Source organism: Geospiza fortis, unplaced genomic scaffold (genome assembly GCF_000277835.1).
Source record: "Geospiza fortis unplaced genomic scaffold, GeoFor_1.0 scaffold195, whole genome shotgun sequence".
Taxonomy (NCBI): domain Eukaryota; kingdom Metazoa; phylum Chordata; class Aves; order Passeriformes; family Thraupidae; genus Geospiza; species Geospiza fortis.
In genome coordinates this window covers 3765107-3784336 of record NW_005054324.1, presented here as the reverse complement: position 1 = coordinate 3784336, position 19230 = coordinate 3765107, and the positions used below count along the sequence as shown (strand labels likewise).

At 39.1% G+C, this 19230-nt stretch overlaps 1 protein-coding gene across 12 annotated transcripts in view; it reads left to right on the top strand.

Moving 5' to 3' along the window:
* The first annotated feature begins 272 nt into the window (after positions 1–272).
* The window catches only part of CADPS2 (calcium dependent secretion activator 2), a 224060-nt gene continuing 205102 nt past the window's right edge, over positions 273–19230 (top strand). For all 12 annotated transcript variants that reach the window (XM_031056930.1, XM_031056928.1, XM_031056929.1 and 9 more), the window contains exon 1: positions 273–382. The gene's annotated coding sequence lies outside the window, so the exon portion shown is untranslated. The remainder of the gene's footprint in view (positions 383–19230) is intronic.

Genomic DNA, 19230 nt, shown 5'->3' with positions numbered 1-19230 from the left:
CAGACCTACCTCTGGCATCCCAAGGACACCAGGGGAAGCGCAGAAGTTTCCTTGCATGCTGCCTGTGTGCGTGTCTGGCTGCCACAGTGTGGCTTGTCCAGCTTGGATTCTGAAGAGCTCCACTCTCCAGGGAGCCAGGTGGCCAGGGAGCTCCTGTCTTCTTTTCCTGTTCACAGGTTCTAAGTGTGTGCAGTGCTGTGTATTTTTACCTGGAGATTAACTGCATTTTTTTTGTTCTCTCCCCTCTCCTTGTTTTTCTCTTGCACAGCTCAACAAGCAGCAGCTGCAGGTACTGAAGGAACGTTTCCAGGCCTTTTTGAACGGGGAGACGCAAATCGTAGCAGATGAAGCATTTTGCAATGCTGTGAGGAGCTACTACGAGGTGAGCTGTGTGCTTTGTGCTCTCTGTTATGTTCATAGTATGCCTTTTAATGCAGGTGCAAGGAAAGTAATTTTAAGTTTCAAAGGCTGTGAACTTCCAAACCTTCTAGAAACTATTTCCTCCTAAGCCAGCTTTTCTGTTTTAGAAGTTGAAATCTACTGCCTGAGCACAAGAGAGAAACTGAAATGGAAAATATCCACCCTTTTTTAAGAAGGGGAAAAAAATTTATAGGAGAAGATAAAATGAAAAACCCCTGGTGCTAAAAATCTTCCTGGCAGCACTTGATACAACTAGGCACTGCTATCTTTATCTCCATATGTCCAAGGTAGCTCTTTTAATCAGCACTTTTTAAGTTACCATCCTGAGAAATATGTCTTCAGATTTTTAGTTGCCATGCAGAAGGTTTTGGTGAAGACCTGCCTGTTGCCTTCCAAAAGAACAGAAGGTTTCCATGCAGACAGGCCAGCTCTCACAATCTGCTGTGACCTCCCAGGCATGTTCAGTGCCTGCAACCCCAGTGCAGATCTGTAGGAGAAGTTTTAATTGCCTAAGGGCCAGGTCCAGTTCCAAACTAGAGGACAGTTCCCTGTCCATCAGCAGCATAGGGCCAGTGAATTAACTTGTTACTCTTAGTAGATGTTACTGTGTTTCCATTTTGCTTCCTCTAACTTCTGACCTGCTCAATGAATCAAAAAAGGCTGCATGTAAAACTTCTATGCCTTTTGAGAAATCTTCCCTCATATTTTCAGCCTACCACATTTTTTTTTCAAAATTTACCTTTATTTTTGGTATATTATTTGTTCATTTTTCCTGTCAGCTATTCTTTGCTGGTGAATAACTTTTTCCTCAAGCAGAAAAAGATGTGATTTATGTCCTAGATTGGTTTTATCTACAATAAATTATATTGCACAAGAAAAAAGAGAGAGATGGGCAAGTGATTTTCCTTTTGTGCTGAAGTCATGTGCTCAGTGTGTGGAAATAGAAATCTGTATAGAAACCATAAAACTCAGTGTGAGTTTTCCCATATTATGGCCTGATCAGTGCTGTGGCATTTGAAATAAAGGAATTCTCACAAAAACACTTGTGAAAAGATGGGGATAGGTCTGCAGGTGTAACTAGAATATGAACATTCTCAAGGTACTATTTTAGATGTGTGACAAGATGACAGAAGTGGTTAGAAAGTAATCCATTTTTCTGTATAGCCAATGAAGAAGTTACGGCTGGGAGGAAGGACAGTTTGGAAGATGGTGCAGGGCGAGGCTGAGCTAGTAAGTGGCCCAGCAATAGGTTTCAGAGTAGGGGAATGTCTCAAGACCCTGAACAGAGGGTAGAAGTGAAAAGGACTTAAAGGTTCATTCTTTAGCACACTGTGTAAAAAGCTTGATGTGTTAGAGGAAGTCTGGTCATAGGAAAGGATGTGATTTTGAATAAAAATTATTTGAAAATAAATGTCTAAACAGTAACTGTTCTGTTAAGATTTACTTCATGCCTTTTTTTAATGGAATTTTTTTAGACACGTTGAGAACTGGGTTTTAGCATATCTGCTCGTGCAGTGAAAGGCTGTGCATAATAATCTAAGATAGCCTTGTAAAATGAAAGGCTCAAATTTTCCAGCTATTTTCAGACATTCACATTTTGAATTAAGTGTTTGGGGTGCCCAGTTTCAAACAGAGAATTCCAAAGCATTACTGTCAAGGATATAATGACACCAAAGGCTTCATCCTGTGTTAATATACCATGAGCTGATATACCAGCTGTAATTTCAGTCTTTTTTTATTTGTTTATCTCAGCCTCACAATTCCATTTTGCATTCTTTCCAGAGACTTCCTTTCAGACTTGCACAACCCTTTCCAGTTGTGCAGTTGGAGTCAGCATTTGCTAGTGATTTTTAATTTCTTTTCAGGGTTGTAGTAGATAGTTACCAGTATATTTTATGCAGTGGTGGAATCCAGCTGGCGACTTAGTTCAAATTACTGATCCTCTTTAATGCATTTTAATAAAATTTTATGCATCTGATCACATATTGTTATCTTTACTTGTGTGTGTCTCTTGTGCCTTTTTCCTTATATTTGCTACCCATTGGTTGAAAATATTAGTCTCTATTACTTCTTTGTGTGTTCTGTTGATGCTGGGCTTTGGTGCTTTCTCCACTCTATGTCTACCACATATGGTCCGTCACATCTTTCATGAGGTGATGTTTGTTAGTACTTTGAATTATGGGCATCTTCCCTGTTTCTGTCATGTGGCATCTTACAAACTTTCTTGTTAATTTCCTTATACTTCAGTTGCTCACCTACAGTTTAATTTTACGTGATAAGGCAGGAAAGAAAGATGTGGTCTGCCCAGTAATTATTTTATTCTGAAAATTATTAACTTGCCTTTAATCCTATGCAGTAGGCATGGTTTGAGAGTTATTATAATATTATTTGCAAATCCAGAGTATATTCATTAGTGTAGTTGATTTTCTACTTTAACTTTGAATGTGAAAGAGAAGGTCTGCTTTGGGGATGTGACATAAATTCTGTAGTTGCAGGTGTTTTCATGTAATCAGTAATTAATGACTTTGTTCAGACTGTGTCCCCTTAAGAATCTTAAGAAAAAGCTCCAAGTATTTAGGAACTTATTATTGCTAAGTCTTTGATTTACTTTTTTATAAATATTTGCAGAAAGAGCAATTTGTTTGCTAAATAAATAAATATGAATTTCAGCATTAATTTCACTAGGCTGTAAGTCATGCTCCTGTGTCAGAATCACTTGGGAAGTTTACACCACTCAAGTTTTTTGCCTTATTTCCTCCACTATTTCTTTTCCAATGCTGCTGTTGTTTTTAAGATAATGTGTGAATAATCTGGCATCAGTTTTCACTTATCATAAAAATGTAGTAGAAAAAAAATTCATATTCATAGGAAAAGTTACATAAATTCCTTAACTCTCCCGAAAAGGTTATTTTCATGTTCTGTGTAATCTCCCTCTAGAAGCCCAACACATTTTCTGAAAGTCTCACTGAAATTTAGCATGTTTCTTTTTTGTATACATTGAAGTATGATTATCTTGTTTTTCTCTTCAGTCTCAGTTTAAAGAAGGTATGGAAATGTTTACTCTTTCTGAATTCCTTCTCTCAGAATTAACATAGGATTTTATTTTTCTGTGTGTGGAAAATTCCATTACAGACATTGAGCCAGATTCTAATCAGCAGAACATCAGATGCTAGTGCTGCTTTTCAGATAAGGAGAAAAATTCAATCATATGGCAATTTTTTATGAGTAATTATATTGGACACACTGCTAAGTATAAAATTAAGTGAGAAAGTGACTTATGAAATGAAATGAAACCCTGTATTTTAAAAACTTGTTTGTGAAATAGTAGATAATTTTCCATTCATCAATTCTTGCATGCTCTTTCACTGAGGTTGGAAAATGCTGTTGGACACAGCTCTGAGAGGTTTATTCACTACCTTTAATATATTTACCTCTAATAGGTATGCATATACCTTGGGCTAAACTCACAGTGCTAATCCTTTATTCTTGAATGTATGCAGTATTAGGTATCAGTAAAATGGGTGCAAAGAACTGTAATGTGTCGCAGACATCTCTTTGTGAAAAATCCTTTCTTTAGGATTTCGCCTTCTGAGAAGCTGTGGCCTCAGAAACAGAATGTAAACTATAATTATCTGCTGCTGTGCAATGCAACAGGTCCATCTGGATTGGGCCGTCTTGGATGTTTATAGTTAATGGCCAATCAAGGACTGAGGTCTCTTGGACAGAATCCGGGAGAGCTGCTTTGTTATCATTTTCTTTTCTATTCTATTCTTAGCTTAGCCAGCCTCTGGAAATCTTTCCTTCTTTTTCTTTTTAGTATAGTTATAGTATATGTATATATGATAAAATAATAAATCAGGCCTTCTGATAGTGGAGTCAACATTCTTGTCTCTTCCTTCACCCAAGAACCCTTGTGACCGCTGTCACAGTAATGAATATTTGAAATACTCTGAAAACTTTTTCAATATTGTAATGATTGCAAGTTCTCAGGTTTTTAACTGCTTAAAGCAATGTGGAGCTGCAAGAAGTACTCCATACTGGTGTTTTTCCTGTTTTTCTTGCTGTTCCATTTTAAATATATGGTTCTAAGCCATGATTACTTCATGCTGCTTAAATCTGAATGTTAAATGCAGGATCTGTAACGCTTAGTACTGTGGGGTGTTTGAGAATTTAAAATCAGACTTTGTTCGACTGTACCAGTTTGCCTGTGATACAAAGATCATATTTAACATACTTTCTGTTTAAGTTGAGGGGATTTGTGTGCACAAACCTAGGTGTTAGTTTGGCACCGCCAGGCCACCAATAATGAACTGAAAGTAGAAAACAAATTAAATTAAAAAAATAAGAAAAATAAGAGGATCCATATAATAGAATCACAGAATGATTTGGGTGGGAAGAGACTCTAAAGATCATGTATTCCAATCTGCCTGCCACAGGCAGGGACATCTTTCACTAGATCAGTTGCTCAAAATCCCATCCAATCTGACTTTGAGGGCTTCCAGCAATGCGGCATCTAAAAATTCTCTGGACAATCTCTCCTTGTATTTAACCACCCTTATCATAAAAATTTCTTCTTACATCCAACCCAAATCTACCCTTAACAGCTTTCTAAATGGTAAAAGAAAGCCTTTCCCTTCCTTCATACCAGTGTGCATAGGTGTCATCTTTTCATCTTCTGCAGGAAGTGAGCCAAGTGTCCTACAATTACCAAGCTCCTTTGGTACCAAATCCTGAACTGCTAATGCGAGTCCTTGCACTTATCCTTAGAAAAGGTTGAATTGTGTTCATGAGAGCCTTTTTATATGAAGACCTTAAATGATTTGTTACTTTGTAAAAAAGTTGAGGTATTTCTATAGAGAAGGGAGTGAAACGATGCTATTTCTACCTGTGATTATGGAAAGCTTGGTCTGAAAATTTTTTGCATGGATGTGAGGGCAGAAGGATCTCACTGATGAAATGAGGAAAAGAAACTAGCTTTCTGGACTAAATGGTGCTTTGGTTGCTTTTACAATTTTATTTTTACTATCAGCTATTTTAGGCACACCATTTTTATTCAAGGCAACAAAAGGCATAGTTGATCCTGATGAATGTTTCAGAGATGAAGATGACACCTAAAGGAAACAGAAAGCATTCATTAGAATCAAAACATAGTACACACAAAATAAATAGTAATTAAATGTTGGAACATTCAGTTTTTATATTATTGAGATAAAAGAATGGAATCAGTAGATTAACCATTTATTTAAACACATTAAGCTAATAAGTGTAGAAGATAACAGTTTCAGAGTGTGAATTCACTGGTGTCTGCTTTCATTTTTTTAAAAAGTCATAATTGGCAGACATGTATTTAAGGATACGGGCTTTTTGCTCTGTTCAGGTTCTCTTCAAAAATCTGAATACTACACCAGCATGGAATTTATGATTGGTACAGTCTCATTTGGAGAAGCTGTTTCAAAAGGATGTTTTTTTATATTAACTTTAGGATAATCTTATAGTTTGCCTTGTGAGGATGCCTTTCAACACCAGATACATTTGTAGTTGCAGCCTATTAGCACTTCCACAGTTTTCTTCCAGTTGCTTGAAAACATGGTCAGACTTGAGGTCAGTGTAATATTCTGTGGGTTCTGTTATTTTAGCTGTTAGAACTGGTGTAGGCCAGTTCTTTGAAAAGCTTCTTAGAAATTTTAGGGCGCCCCCGGGAAAGATGCGTAACACAGGTTTATTTAGGTCATCTGCTTTGTTAAAGAAGCTCTAATGCCTTCAGTGTTTTGGATCACCAACCATAATTTGGCGTGCAGTGGAGATTGTCTCACTGTTAGCAGTCTAATTATTTTCCTGAAAGAAGTGAGGGGGAGACAAGATACAACAAATTAAAAATGCTTTGCGTGGTCTGGACCCCTTCCACACTAAGGAGAGACCTGACAGAGTGGAACTGCAGGGTTTGTGATGTGCAGCTTTCTCTTGAGAGTGCTGTTGTATTGCTGCTGCATTAAAAGTGTATCAGTGCTGAAATCCACAAAGTCCCTTGCTTTACACATAACTGTGTGTAACTATTCTTTGTGTTTCCAGACTGGAACTCCCCTTTTCACTCTGACCTGTATGGTGTCAGAGAGGCTGTACATCTGCCCAGAAACACACAGCTACCATTGAAACTGTGCTTGTCCAGTCTCTCTGCACACTGATATTTGTGGATGATCACTATTCATATTCATTTGAGGATGCCATAAGGTTTCCATATTAGCATGGTTGTAAAAGACCTGTATTTCAAACTTTTAAATTAGGTAGGTGGCAAAGAAGGATGCCTTCTAGGTCTGACACTACAGAGGTAATTAGTGTTGGGTAGTGAGGTATGTCTACTGAAGTAAGCATTATGTGATGTTAGCTACTTGTTTATTAGATAAATTCTGAATGTCTATTAATCTGAACAAACCAATTAGAAGACCAGCAATGGCCCACACTGTTACACAACAGTGAATTTGGTCTGCTTTGCTTAATTGTTTTTTCCCTAATCTCAGTTCTGTTTTACTCAGTCTCAGAGGAAAATAAAACTTATCTGAACCTAGGTTTTGCAATTAACAGCATGTTGCACTGAGACATACACTATGCATGTTTTTGTTGATGCTGTCTTCTGGGCAACTAAAGGCAGTGGGGATTTTTTCAGCTAGCCTGATATTGGGAAAAAATGTGACAGTTTAACATCCCATCTGCCAAAATCTTGCAGGAGATAGCAGGAGATACTAGCATTTTATTCTGTGGGGTTTTTTTAAATTTGAAAATTATTATGTGGAAGAATTTCTCTTTCATTTCATCATGAAAGGGTGATAACTCTTGATATTTTTAAGTTATCCTTCCTGCTACCTTTTCCAGGTCTCAGCACAGAGCCCTTAAAGTCCTCTGGATGTGGAAATAATATCACAAAATATTTCATTGGAGTTATGTTAATGCCAATGAATTTTATTTTGTGCCTTTATATCGTGACATCTGTGTGTCACAATTCCATTCAGAAATATCTCAGGGAATTTCCAAATCATTGTGGAACAACAGGACACTTTTTTCCTCCTTTTAGCAGTTAAACAGAAGTTCAGCCATGACTGAATTTCTATCTCTCTCTGTGACCAGAGAGAGGTGTGTAATTTCACCTTAACAGTACACTTGAAGTATCTCAATACAATTGAAAGTTCTTATAAGATGCTTATGGACTCCATTTAAGCCAAAGTTAGTCCAATCAGGGTCTCTCTGTCTCATGACTCTTTAGGTTCTAGAATTTTCACATGTAATTTCTTTAGGCTTCAAGTTTTGATTAGCAATCCTCCGCACAAAATTGCTATATTCATCTAACTGATAATTTCACTGAATTACTATCTAAGTGATTCCTAGATCTTAAACACACAAAAAAACCCCCAAAATCCACACAAAAAAACCCAAGCCAAACCAATTAACCAACCAAACACCCAAAACCGAACCCATTCAACAAATAAGCAGTAAAGGAGAAAACCTCTTGTTTTCCTGCACCATCAGACTGAATTTTTAGGACTGGTATTTACTCTGTATATTGTTTTGCTTGCTCTTGGATTTCTAGATGGTGAGATAAATGTTTTGTTTGCATGTTTTAATTGAACCTCTCTGTCACTATTTTACTTTGTGTTAGAAAGCTTTACTCATCAAATCCTTAGAGCTGCGTGACTTCTCAAAATCTTTCAAACATAAAAGTAATATCTTGAAAAAATGCTGTTAATGGTGAATTCTTAATCTCTATGTAAACTAAGCTAGAGAAGGCATGGAAGTAAGGGCTAAAAAAGTCAGCAAATGTATGGCTGAAATCCAGAAATCAGTAAATGAGAAGTGAGGCTTTAAATTCTCACTGATCTCTCTCAACTCCATTTCAAATCTGTTCTGATACTAATTTCAAAAGCCAACAAAAAATTCTTACATCCTGAGAAATGTAAAGGCAGAACACAGACAGCGATGAGGTAAATATTTTCTGAATGATTTTTTTTCATGTATTGCTTGATTTACAATTCCCACCGTGGGGTATTTCTGAAGAGCTATATTGGAAAACAAGATTCTTGTCAAGCTTTTATTTCCTTAAATGTTAGAGATGCTTTTTCTATTTCATGTTGCCTTAAAAAGCTATCCTCACTGAGCAAGCAAGAGATTTCTTCAAAGTTAAATGCAGGCATGAAGTTTCTATCCACCCAAGATTCTCAACAAGAAACAACATTATCTTAAACAGAGCATACTAGGAGAAACAGATTACCGAGCCTGTTCCAGTTACTGAATGCCTTCTTCAAGCATTGCTAGTGAACGATAACTACCTCATTAAGGAAACTTTTTTTCCACTCGGCCTTGCCGTTAAACCATTTCTCCTAATTTCCTCATTCAGATTTTCCTATTAACTTAAAGTCATTGCATTAATTTAAGGTCATTGTTTAGCTTGCTTTGTTTTAAATGTGAAGTGTACAATCCCTTCTTTTACTGAATTATCATTTTATATAAATGTGTCTGTCTTATGCCTCCTTAGAAAAACAAAAATACTGAGAAAATGACATATTCTTAATCTGTAGTATATAATTTTATATCAGGCATTTATTATGGTCCCTCTTTGGACCTTTCACTTTCTTATTTCTCAGGGCTGCAAACACAGCCCCAAATCCTGGTGTGGTTCTGATACTTTGTACTGCTTTATATTTTACTCTGCAGTTCCTCTCACCCAGGTAGTGATGGTCCTTACAGAAGTGAGTGATCAGAAGGGATTAGAATTTTAAGAATAATTTAAAGGCAGAAGAATGTGTCTGCAGGTGTTTTGAGCACGTGTTTAGGGCAGCTGGTCCCTGAGCTACCCTGTCTGTACCTCAGTTAGCTTGTCAGAGCTGGCTGCTGTCTGTCTGCTTGCCAGCATGTGATCACAGAGATGTGCTCCAGCATTCAGAGCAGAGTCCCACACAGCCTGCCTGCTTGCACAATTGCCAGTGACTGGCAAGATGATTAAAGACTATGCTGCTGGTTGTTTGATTGGGGTTTTTTTTTCCCCCCTTATGAAATAGTCCAAAGATGCAGTTCTGCATCTGTACTTAGATCCATATGGTCCTAGATGTGCATATGACTTGATTTCTCTGGACATCTTTGTGCTTCCTGTTACCTGAAGAACTGATGCCAGAGTAACTGTTAAGATGTTCACCATGCTACTGGTGCAGCACTGCCCCGCCGGAAAGCTGCAACTGGGTGCTTGGAACTTATGAGCATCACATTACTTTCAGCATTTCCCCTCAGTTTGAATGCCAGCATGCTGGTTGGCAGCCCAGCACAAGAAAATGAATAGTCTCCTGGGGATGAGACCTTGATATTTTTGTTTTATTTAAGTTTTCTGTTCTCGGTGTACTTTTCGTAAACTAGGAAGTTTCTCCTTTGAGAGCAGCAGGCATCCTTTGTTTCCATGTGTTTGTTTCTCTGTAATTTTCTGTGATAAATATGCTTCATGAATAATATGTTATTCTACTCTTTGGATGTGGGTACTCCTGCAGCAGAGCCTTCCAAGTCTAAGAGTAAAAAGTATATTAATCAGAGATGAATTTTGAATTTCAAGGAAATCCAAACTTTTCTCAGATCTTTATTCGTGATCAGCATAAGATTAGTCACAAACACTTATCTCCCTTTTTTGAGTCTATTCACTTGCAAGTCTTCTGTAATCTTTCTTTGAACATTAACAATAAAAGGAGTACACCTTTGTCAGTTTATCTGTTAGATTACAGCTTGTTTATTTCTTTCTCTTTTGGTTTATTTGTTCTCCTTGGTTTGTTTATGTCCAGAGAGTCTGGAATGCTGTGGTAGAAATCTGTGCACAAATTACAAGAGTCAGTATCCAAATACTACCCCTTCACTGTTTTACTGGTTGTCTCTGAATGCAATTCAGTTTTTAATGCTTTCAAGAGTGTTTCCTTTATAAGTAGTTAAATTACATGGAAGCAAAAAGAAACAAAGTGTCTAGTTCTGTAGTGTTTTTTGCAGTGTTGTAATGAGCTGTGACACATGCAATGTAATCAGTAGTACTGAAATGCCCACTGAAACCTCTTTGGCTTTACTCTCTTGTCATGTCTTGTACCTTCCTCCAGGGCAGTAGTGCAGAAGTCTTTCATTTGAGATAAATCTGCCAATTAGAAAATATCCTTAATTTTTGTCTTCAGATGAGTAATTTTGTAATTTTAATCTTTCATAATGGAAAGCAAGTTACCTTTTCACCTTTTTTTGATCATTTTTAGCTCAAAAAGACTTATCAGAAAGCTCTGAAAAAAAGGCCAAAACAAAACAGCCAAATCATTTAAAAAACTTGATTTTAAAAAAAGGCAATGAGCGAGTTTTCCCAAACTTAGTAACATTCAAGCGCAATATTGTGTCAGATCAAAATTCAAGATACTCAGAATCCTTTGCCAGATAGTGCTAAATCAAAGGAGATTCCTGATGAAAAAATACCAGGGCAGGGGAGGCTCGTGCAAGGATTTCCAGGAGTGTCTTCTTCAATTCTAGTCATCAGGGCTCAGGGAGATCTTTGGCCTGTCCACATTTCCATCACTGGTAACCGCATGAGGCCGGGTCTTCAGTTTTGTCTTTCAACAACGGGAAGTGCTGTATTTGTATTCCTTGCAGGCACTTCTGTGTCTGAAAGATGAGCCTTGCATCAGTTGTTAAAATGTTACCTTTTCTCATTTCTCAGAAATTTGTTTTTGAGAAGACATAAGGGTGATGTTTTAGAAGCCCCATTTTTTTGACAGTGGCATACTGTCCTAAAAATTCTACAGATGTTCAGTTGTGGAAAGACAAGTAAGCTGATCCTTGGGACTCCAGTAACTGATATAAGTTGTGTAATTGGAGAAAAAAATTCTTTTGAAACTCCAGTTCTGACCTGAGACTTACAGCAGTAATCAGTGATTAATTGTAAATGATCTCTGTTGCCTGATTCCAGCTCTCAGCTTTCTGACTGTGCTTCAGATATGCTGCAAATACAATTGAGAAAATGAAACAAGGGAACAAAAGGAAGTGATGCATTCCATTTATCTTCCTCTGTTTCACTGCATGCTTTGAACTGATGAGTCTTCTGTGCCTTAATTCTGGCAAGGGGCTCAGAGGGGCAGAACAAGGAGTGTGTCTCAAAGTGTGCTGGGAATCCACAGCCTCACCATGGCAGTGCAGCTCACTGTGATGCTTTTAGCTCTTTTTCCCCCTTGTACTACTGAGCACAACCATCAAGGCTCACTGGGAAGTAAGCTAAGGCTTTCATCCTTCTACATGAGAGAGATTTACCACTTTTCTAATTCAACTAGCAATGAGTACTGCTTCAGAAAGTCAATTTCTGCTGATGGTGAACTGATCAGAAAGGAAGAGGTAAAATGTCCTTCTTCCCTGCTTGGGTTCTCCTGATGCTGCCATTATGCTACTCTAAAATGTACTTACAGTTCATTGTGTTCAGCACTGGTGTTGAACTTAAAAGCTAAGGTTGAAAGGAAGGATAGATCCAAGTCCACACCAATCACAGGCCCTGAAGAGAAGATGAAAAAAAGGCCAGGAGAAATAAAAGACCATAACCCTCATGTGAGTAACAAATTTCTCCCTGTTTGAGGAATGAGCTTTAAACACACAGGACTCATGGTAGTGGCCATGGGCCTAGATATGTATGGATGCCAAAGTCCTTTTTTGGATGCCTCTGAAGCAAAAGTTGAGATGTCACCCCATGATCTACTTGAAAAGTATTCTCCTGGAAATATGCCTTGTTTCTGATATTGAGCAAGAAAGCTCTTCTGTGTAGGGGGATACAATATAAGAAAATAAGGCAGTATAGAAAGTAATCTTACCCTCTAAAGAGTTGCAGCTGAGCCAATTATTAGAGATTGGGAACAGGCCTGATGTTAACAGGCCACACCTGTAGCCAATAAGAAGAAGAGTGTTATAGAAGAGTAGATTGGTTGGTTGAGGGGGAATTGCAGTCTGTTGGCTGCTGTGAGGACAAGGAAGAGTCAGTGCCTAGAGGCGCTACCTATGAGAAACATCAAGGAGGTACAAAACTCTGGCAATATGGAACCCTTGCAATGTAATGACAGTAGAACTCTTGTACTATAATGACAACACTTCTACATTTGAGAATGAACCCAGACTGAGTATACAGCTTTTGTTTCCTTGGCACTTTTACAGAGATGGGCCTGAGAACTGCGGGTGGGCTGCATCCCTCCAGTGTGCCAGTTGATCATCATGACCCAGCAGGTGTGCAGTTTGCATCTGACTGCATTCTGTAGGCCCATGGAGACTGAATTGTCTGCCAGCATTATAAGACAGTTTGATGATGCAGAGGTCAGACTTCTACAACCAAAAATGGCAGAAAGAAAAGCAAAATTTACATGTGAGAGATGCTATAACTATTTTGAGACTGCCTGTGGAACAAAGATAAGGCCTTCTTGAACAGGAGTTACTGAAAAATTTCCAAGCAGTTGGAGGGGAAGAGGATTTAGCTTGTGAAATGCAGATTTCTGTTCTACCATTAGCTCTGAGAATAACTGTGTGTATGGTCTGAATGGAAAGGGGAGTTTTAAACAAGTTTTTGTCTTTGCACAGGCCTCTGGCAGTAGACAATAACTTTACTGAGGCAGCCAGCACCCCAAAAACCCCTCTTGTTGCAAGTTCTTAATAATGGTGAACTAGATCGATTACAAAATGAATTATTTATTTGATACACAAATTTAAGAGACATAAGACTTTAACAGATGAGTTACTGCACCGGACAAACACACACTGCTAGTAGATAAACAATACAGAGTGATTGAGGTACTTGTATTACAGCTAGCAAAGAACTTGTATAGATTAGGATTCTGTGTATCTTACCATCCACTTGCTGATGTGAGATACAGATGATCCTTCCTCTCAGTTTCCAGAAAACTATCCAGGGACCTGCATCCAAACTTTGTGGGAAAAAGCCCTGCACATTTCCAGGGAGAGTGTAGGAGGGTGCTGTCTCTGATAATTTGTGCAGCTTTTATATTGTAAAGCAGTGACTTTCAGTCAATGATACTTAAATTTTCTTTCTGTCTACATCTGCTCTCCAGACTAAGCTATTTGTTCTCACCTAGGAGTCCCAGAGATAACCCCCTGTCAGGTTATCTCATCCATATACAACAGGTGAGTATGTTGGTAGAGAAGGGGGGAGGAATGTCCTGCCACAGTGCATCACTTCAGAATCAGAGAATCACATTGATCACTGTGGATGTCTTCAGGCTTAGCATTGTTTTATGGCTCTTGATCTGAATGTGCATAGTAATTTCTCCTAACTTAAGTATGAAGACTTGCAGGAGCTGTAGACTTCACAGTAATTATTTCTTTAAGCCCGATTTTGTCTACTGAAAGGAAAGGTGCCTCTGTCTTTTCCTAAAGTGAGACAGGAGGCAAATGCTGCTTCCAAAATGTTAGTGTTTAATCATAACAAAGTTGAATAAGTTATCCTGAAGGACCGAAAAAAATGTGTAGGTAAGTAGCATGTGGTACAGGGACTAGAATAACTGAACTAGTCAAGGAATGACACTTTTTTTTAGAAGTAGGTAAGCCCTGTGTGTGTCTGTGAACCCAGACCTGATTCTTTGAAAAAACAAAAGTGAATACTGGTGTCAGGGGAGTTTGCAAAGCACGAGCAGGCACAGACTGAAAGCTGTGTGCATTGTAAGCAGTAATAAGATGTCCTTCTTATTACTGTTTGTTTAGAGAGGGGGAGCAACCTTTTTTACTGAAAGCTCTGAAAAGTACTGAGGTTAACAATGTAGAAAATGTTCCTTATTATAGTCTGCAAGTTTAATTTTTGGCGATGGTCTTAATTTGCTTGCTAGCCTAAGTTAGAAGAGATGTTAATGAATGTTAAGTTCATGCTGTTGAACTGTCAGAAAAAGTTATGGTAAAACAGCAGTGTGAACGTGTTAGCAGCTTTTGTTAAAGACTGTTCCCTTTCCCCTAAGCTGACTTTGACACAGGAGTTGGTGATTTGAAAAGGTGGTCTACTTTCCCTGTCCAAGTATTGTTACTGCTAGTCTAATGACAGTCTCTGAGTTGGAGTTTGTTACCTTCAGCACCAAAAGACCCTTGATACTCTGTGCTAAAGCAACCTTGCTACATCTTTATCTCCTCGTTCTCTGCATAGAGGAGGGTAGCAGAAAGGTCTCCTGCACCAGCTGCATGTTCAAGTCCATTGCTTTATGTGAGGAAATGACGAGGAGTTCAGTGTCCAGAATTCTTTTGCTGGATACCAGTGCAAACACTGAATAGTATTTATTAGACTATTTGAACTAATGGAAGCATTTAGCTCATTCTTCATCGATTCTTTAAAACATTTATTTGTTTACCTTTAAAACATATTTCTAAATTTTGAAAATCTCTGATAATGGAACAGTTGCTGTTCTGGTTGAAATCAGCTGGAGACATAAGCCTGCTGCAGGTCAGAGATTCAGAATGAGTACAAAATAGCTAACCTAAGTAACTATGGTAAGGGGTGAGAGTGTGTGTGTGCAGAGGTGTGTTGGATTTTTGGGGTGGGTTTCTCTTTACTTTGTTCATTAACTGAGAAAGCTTTGTGGTGAAAGAAGGTGTAATGGGTCTGGAATATACAGAAGCTTAAAATGGAATTCAGAAAAGTCACAAAATGACACTTCTAAAGGTGATTTCTGTAAAATGTTCTTGGTGCTTGTAATTCACACGTTGCTGCGTGTGGAGATCCCGCTGGTACATGTCAGCCTGATCGTGGGTCAGACAGATGTCCTGAGCATGACCCATTAGTGAAATAAAATGCAGTCCTGAAAAACAACTACAAAGAAGGCTGTTTACATTTAAAATTCAGCACACATTTAGCTAATTAATAGAGCTTCAGCAAGGGACTCATCATATTACAGCCTTCAGAAATTTATTTAATCTGGACTAGAGCAGCATATCAGGCTACATTTTGTAGAAATGCTATTGTTCTGGTGCTCACATTTGGATTGACAAGTCTGCTTTTAAATTAGAAATCCTCCTCAATTTGTTACATCTGTGCCAGGTTTCAACATGTCCAGTCCAAGCCCAAGAATCAGCTTTCTGCCTTACATTGAAGTTGGTTGAAATTTGTTTGGAAAAATAAGGAGACATGGTGTTTTAAAAAGCAGGATTTAAACCAGGTTTTTCCAGTGATTATCCATTCAGATGAAGGGTGAATAATGGACCAAAACTTGGTGGGAATTCTATGTGCGTAAAATATCCTGAGTTGGACAGGACCCACAAGGATCATCCTGTCCAACTCCTGCCCTGCACAGCACCCTTCCCAGGGGTCACACCATGTGCTGAGAGCATTGTCCAAATGCTTCCTGAGCTCTGTCAGGCTGGTGCTGTGACCACTGCCCTGAGGAGCCTGTTCAGTGCCCAAACACCCTCTGGGTGAAGAACCTTTTTCTAATATCCAACCTAAACCTCCCTGACAAAGCTTCAGGCCATTCCCTTGGGTCCTGTCACTGGTCACCACAGGGAAGAGATCACTGCCTGCCCCTCCTCTTCCCCTCCTGAAGAAGTTAAAACTGCAGTGAGGCCTCCGCTCATTCTCTTCTTCTCCAGACTGAACAGACCAAGTGACCTCAGCTGTTTCTCATAAGGTTTCCCCTCAAGGCCCTTCACCATCTTCATTGCTGTCCTTTGGATGCTCTCCAATAGCTGGTATCTTTCTAATACCACCCAAAACTGCACACTGTTATTTACAGTTCCAGCATATAAGTCTGTAGTTAAAAAATAAACTGCTGGTGCTGCCTTGCTTTCTATGGGGGCTGGGCTTGATAATCAAATTCATCATCTGCAATACAGACCCAGTGAACTTGGATGGCAACAAGCAAGAGGTTGCCATAAGCAGAGCTGAATGTTTGTTTTTCAAATTTGCATAACTAATTGACAGCTTATTAGGAAAGCTGAAAGCTAAAGGCAGGAAAACAAATTGGTTACAGCAGAGGAAAATTATTGTTACAGCATTTGGGTACTGGGGACACTTAAGCCACATTAGAAAATTATCTTTCGGGGGGCAGATGGAGCAGTCTGTCAGGAGGCCTCAGAAATAAGTTTCAGCTGAGTTTGTTGGTATTGCCACTTGTTTCATTCCATGGCTGTGCTTCTGCAGCACACTGCCTGACTGCTACAGCCATGGGCAGTGCAAGAATAAATCATGTTCCTCATTCTGGTTTTCATCTCTGGGAGCTCCAGTTGTCCTGTTTCTGCATCTCCATACCATGCTGGGTGGCTGTGCTATTCACCTGCATGGTGCCTGATGGTCAGGAGTGCTGACCATGTGGGTGCTGCTGGCTGGGCTGTGAGCTCCAGAGCTGCTCTGAGACTGCAGCCATGGGCAAGGCACCCAGTGCTGCTTCCCAGGGCTCCTCTGTCTGCCAGCAGCACCCTGAGCCACATTCTGTGAGAGAAACTTTGGTGAGGGCAGTGTGGACTGCATTGCACCCACTGACAAACAGGATAGCCAAGTGTAGAGAAGGAAAGGATGTATCCAGCCTCAAAGAAAACACGTAAAAAGCAAACAGCCTTGCCTGCCAAAACATCTAGCTCAAATACCCTAAAATAAAAAAAGTGTTAATTATGTTAAAATAGTTCTAATCATATATGTCTTGTGGCCGTGATGAAAGCAACACTATTAAAGATAAGAAATACAGAAGAATTAGCTTCAGAGGTAGAAGAGAAGAAGTCATGCTGTCTGCTGATTTATGTTTGAGTGTGGGAGAAACTTTTTTCTTAATTTCTGTTGTAAGGATGGGAAAGTTAAGGAAAAATTATTTTTAGGTGGCTTTGACTGGAGATTTCATGTAGCTGGTTGTAAAATACCGTCAGATCTTTTTAGGGCTTCTTGCAATGATTTTTCATATAGGACTTCTAAGGAATATCTTTTGGGTCATGTAAAAATAGGACTTAAAGAGTAGAATTTCCATGGCAGCATTCTAAAGCTCATCCTGCCTCTTTAGCTGGCCCTGTGCCTTGTGCTGGGAGCATTTCAGTATGTTCTTGAGGAAAATGTTGTGAGGAGGAGGAGGTTTGTTAAGAACTAGCTAAAGTTTAGACAGCCAGAGGGCTGTATGAAAAAGATGGGCATTATCTAAGCCAGAAACGGACTAGGCTGATGGAAATTGGAAAAAGATTGGACCAGACTTTTAAAAACCAACTATAGGAGAAAGCAATACCTTCAAAATAATGCATTGTTTGTAAATGAAATCATAACATCCTATCTTAGAGAAAATAGGAAAAAAGTCTGTAAGAACCCCAATAAATAGGAAAAAGCAATTTAAAGAAATGTCAGTTAAGCAGAGCATGTATATTAAAAGCTGAAAATAGTTTCCAGTAATCCAAGTGAGTAGTTGTACAAATGGTTCTCATTTGAAGGGGGCAGATATCTTCAGGTGCAGCATATTTTCAGATGGCAGGAACGACAAGTATGATCTGTAGAGAGCAAGTGATCACTGTGCAGAAGGAAGACAACTCAAGAAAGAAAACAAACCCATAATTATTCTGCATGTATCACGGAACAGGTGGGGTTGGAAGGGACCTCTGGAGATCACCTAGTCCAAACCTCCGGCCAAGGTAGTGTCCCTTATAGCAGGTGACAGAGGAGCCTGTACAGTGGATTTTGGATGTCTCCAGACAGGGAGACTCTATGACCTTCCTGAGCAGCCTGTTCCAGTGCTCTGCTATCCATGGTGTGAAGTCTTGTGTTGAGGTGGAACTTGTGTTTTAGTTTATGGCCTTTGCTCCTCGTGTCACTGGGCACTGCTGAAAAGACTAAACAAGCCCTGCTCCCACAAGTCTTTCCTCACAAGAGAGATGCTCCAGTCCCGAAATCACCTTTGTGGCCTCTGCAGGACCTGCTCTGGTAGTTCCCTGTCTCTCCTGTTCTGAGAGTCCCAGAACTGGACCCAGCCCTCCAGGTGTGGCCTCACTGGGGCTGAGTAGAGGGGCAGGATCACCTCCAGCCTGCTGGCCACACTCTTCCCAATGCGCTCCAGCATATCAAACTGTAATGATTTGTAATGACTTTAATTGCTGTCTATTGCTACATTTGTTCCATCTCCAGAAAGGGATGTAGCAGAAGTAAAAAAGCCGTAGAAAAGAGCATTGTGTGTGTATTTGTATATTTATGTGTATATATTTTTATTTATTTGTAAACCAGAGTGCAGATTATAAAGACTCTTCAGCAAGGCTGCTGGAGTAAATGCAACTGCTCTCACGGTTTCTGAAGCACAGAAAAATTGCTAAAGTTCCTGAGGCTTAAGAAACTGTTAAGATTCACTGGGTGGGAGGGGGAGAATGGATGTGGAAAATTAGGAGCAGTTTAATAAGAGTTAATTGCCTACAAACTGTAGTTGCAAATGTGTTGGATAAAAGCAACCACATCCACAAGGAAGGAGAGCCTGCAATTAAACTGAGTGTAAAACATCTGTAACTGGTAACAATCAGTGTAACAGAGAATATATTAAATGTAGGAGATTGATAAGAGGAACATTCTAGGGGGCAGCAGAGAAGACAAATTCTGTAGTTCCCAAGACCAAGATGCATACTCTCTGCCTCTGATTCAGCTCTTCTTGTAGTCCATTAAAGAAAAAAGAGTTATATACATTAAAAGGACAAGGGTCTTACTCAGCATCTTTTCTAACTTATACCTACAACTTCTAATAAACTAGTTTCAGTCTGGCAAAAGGAGACACAATTTTAGCTATGTCTTGTTATCACAAGGAAATAATACTATTCCAGTAATTAATATGACAGCCATTACCTCTTTGGGTA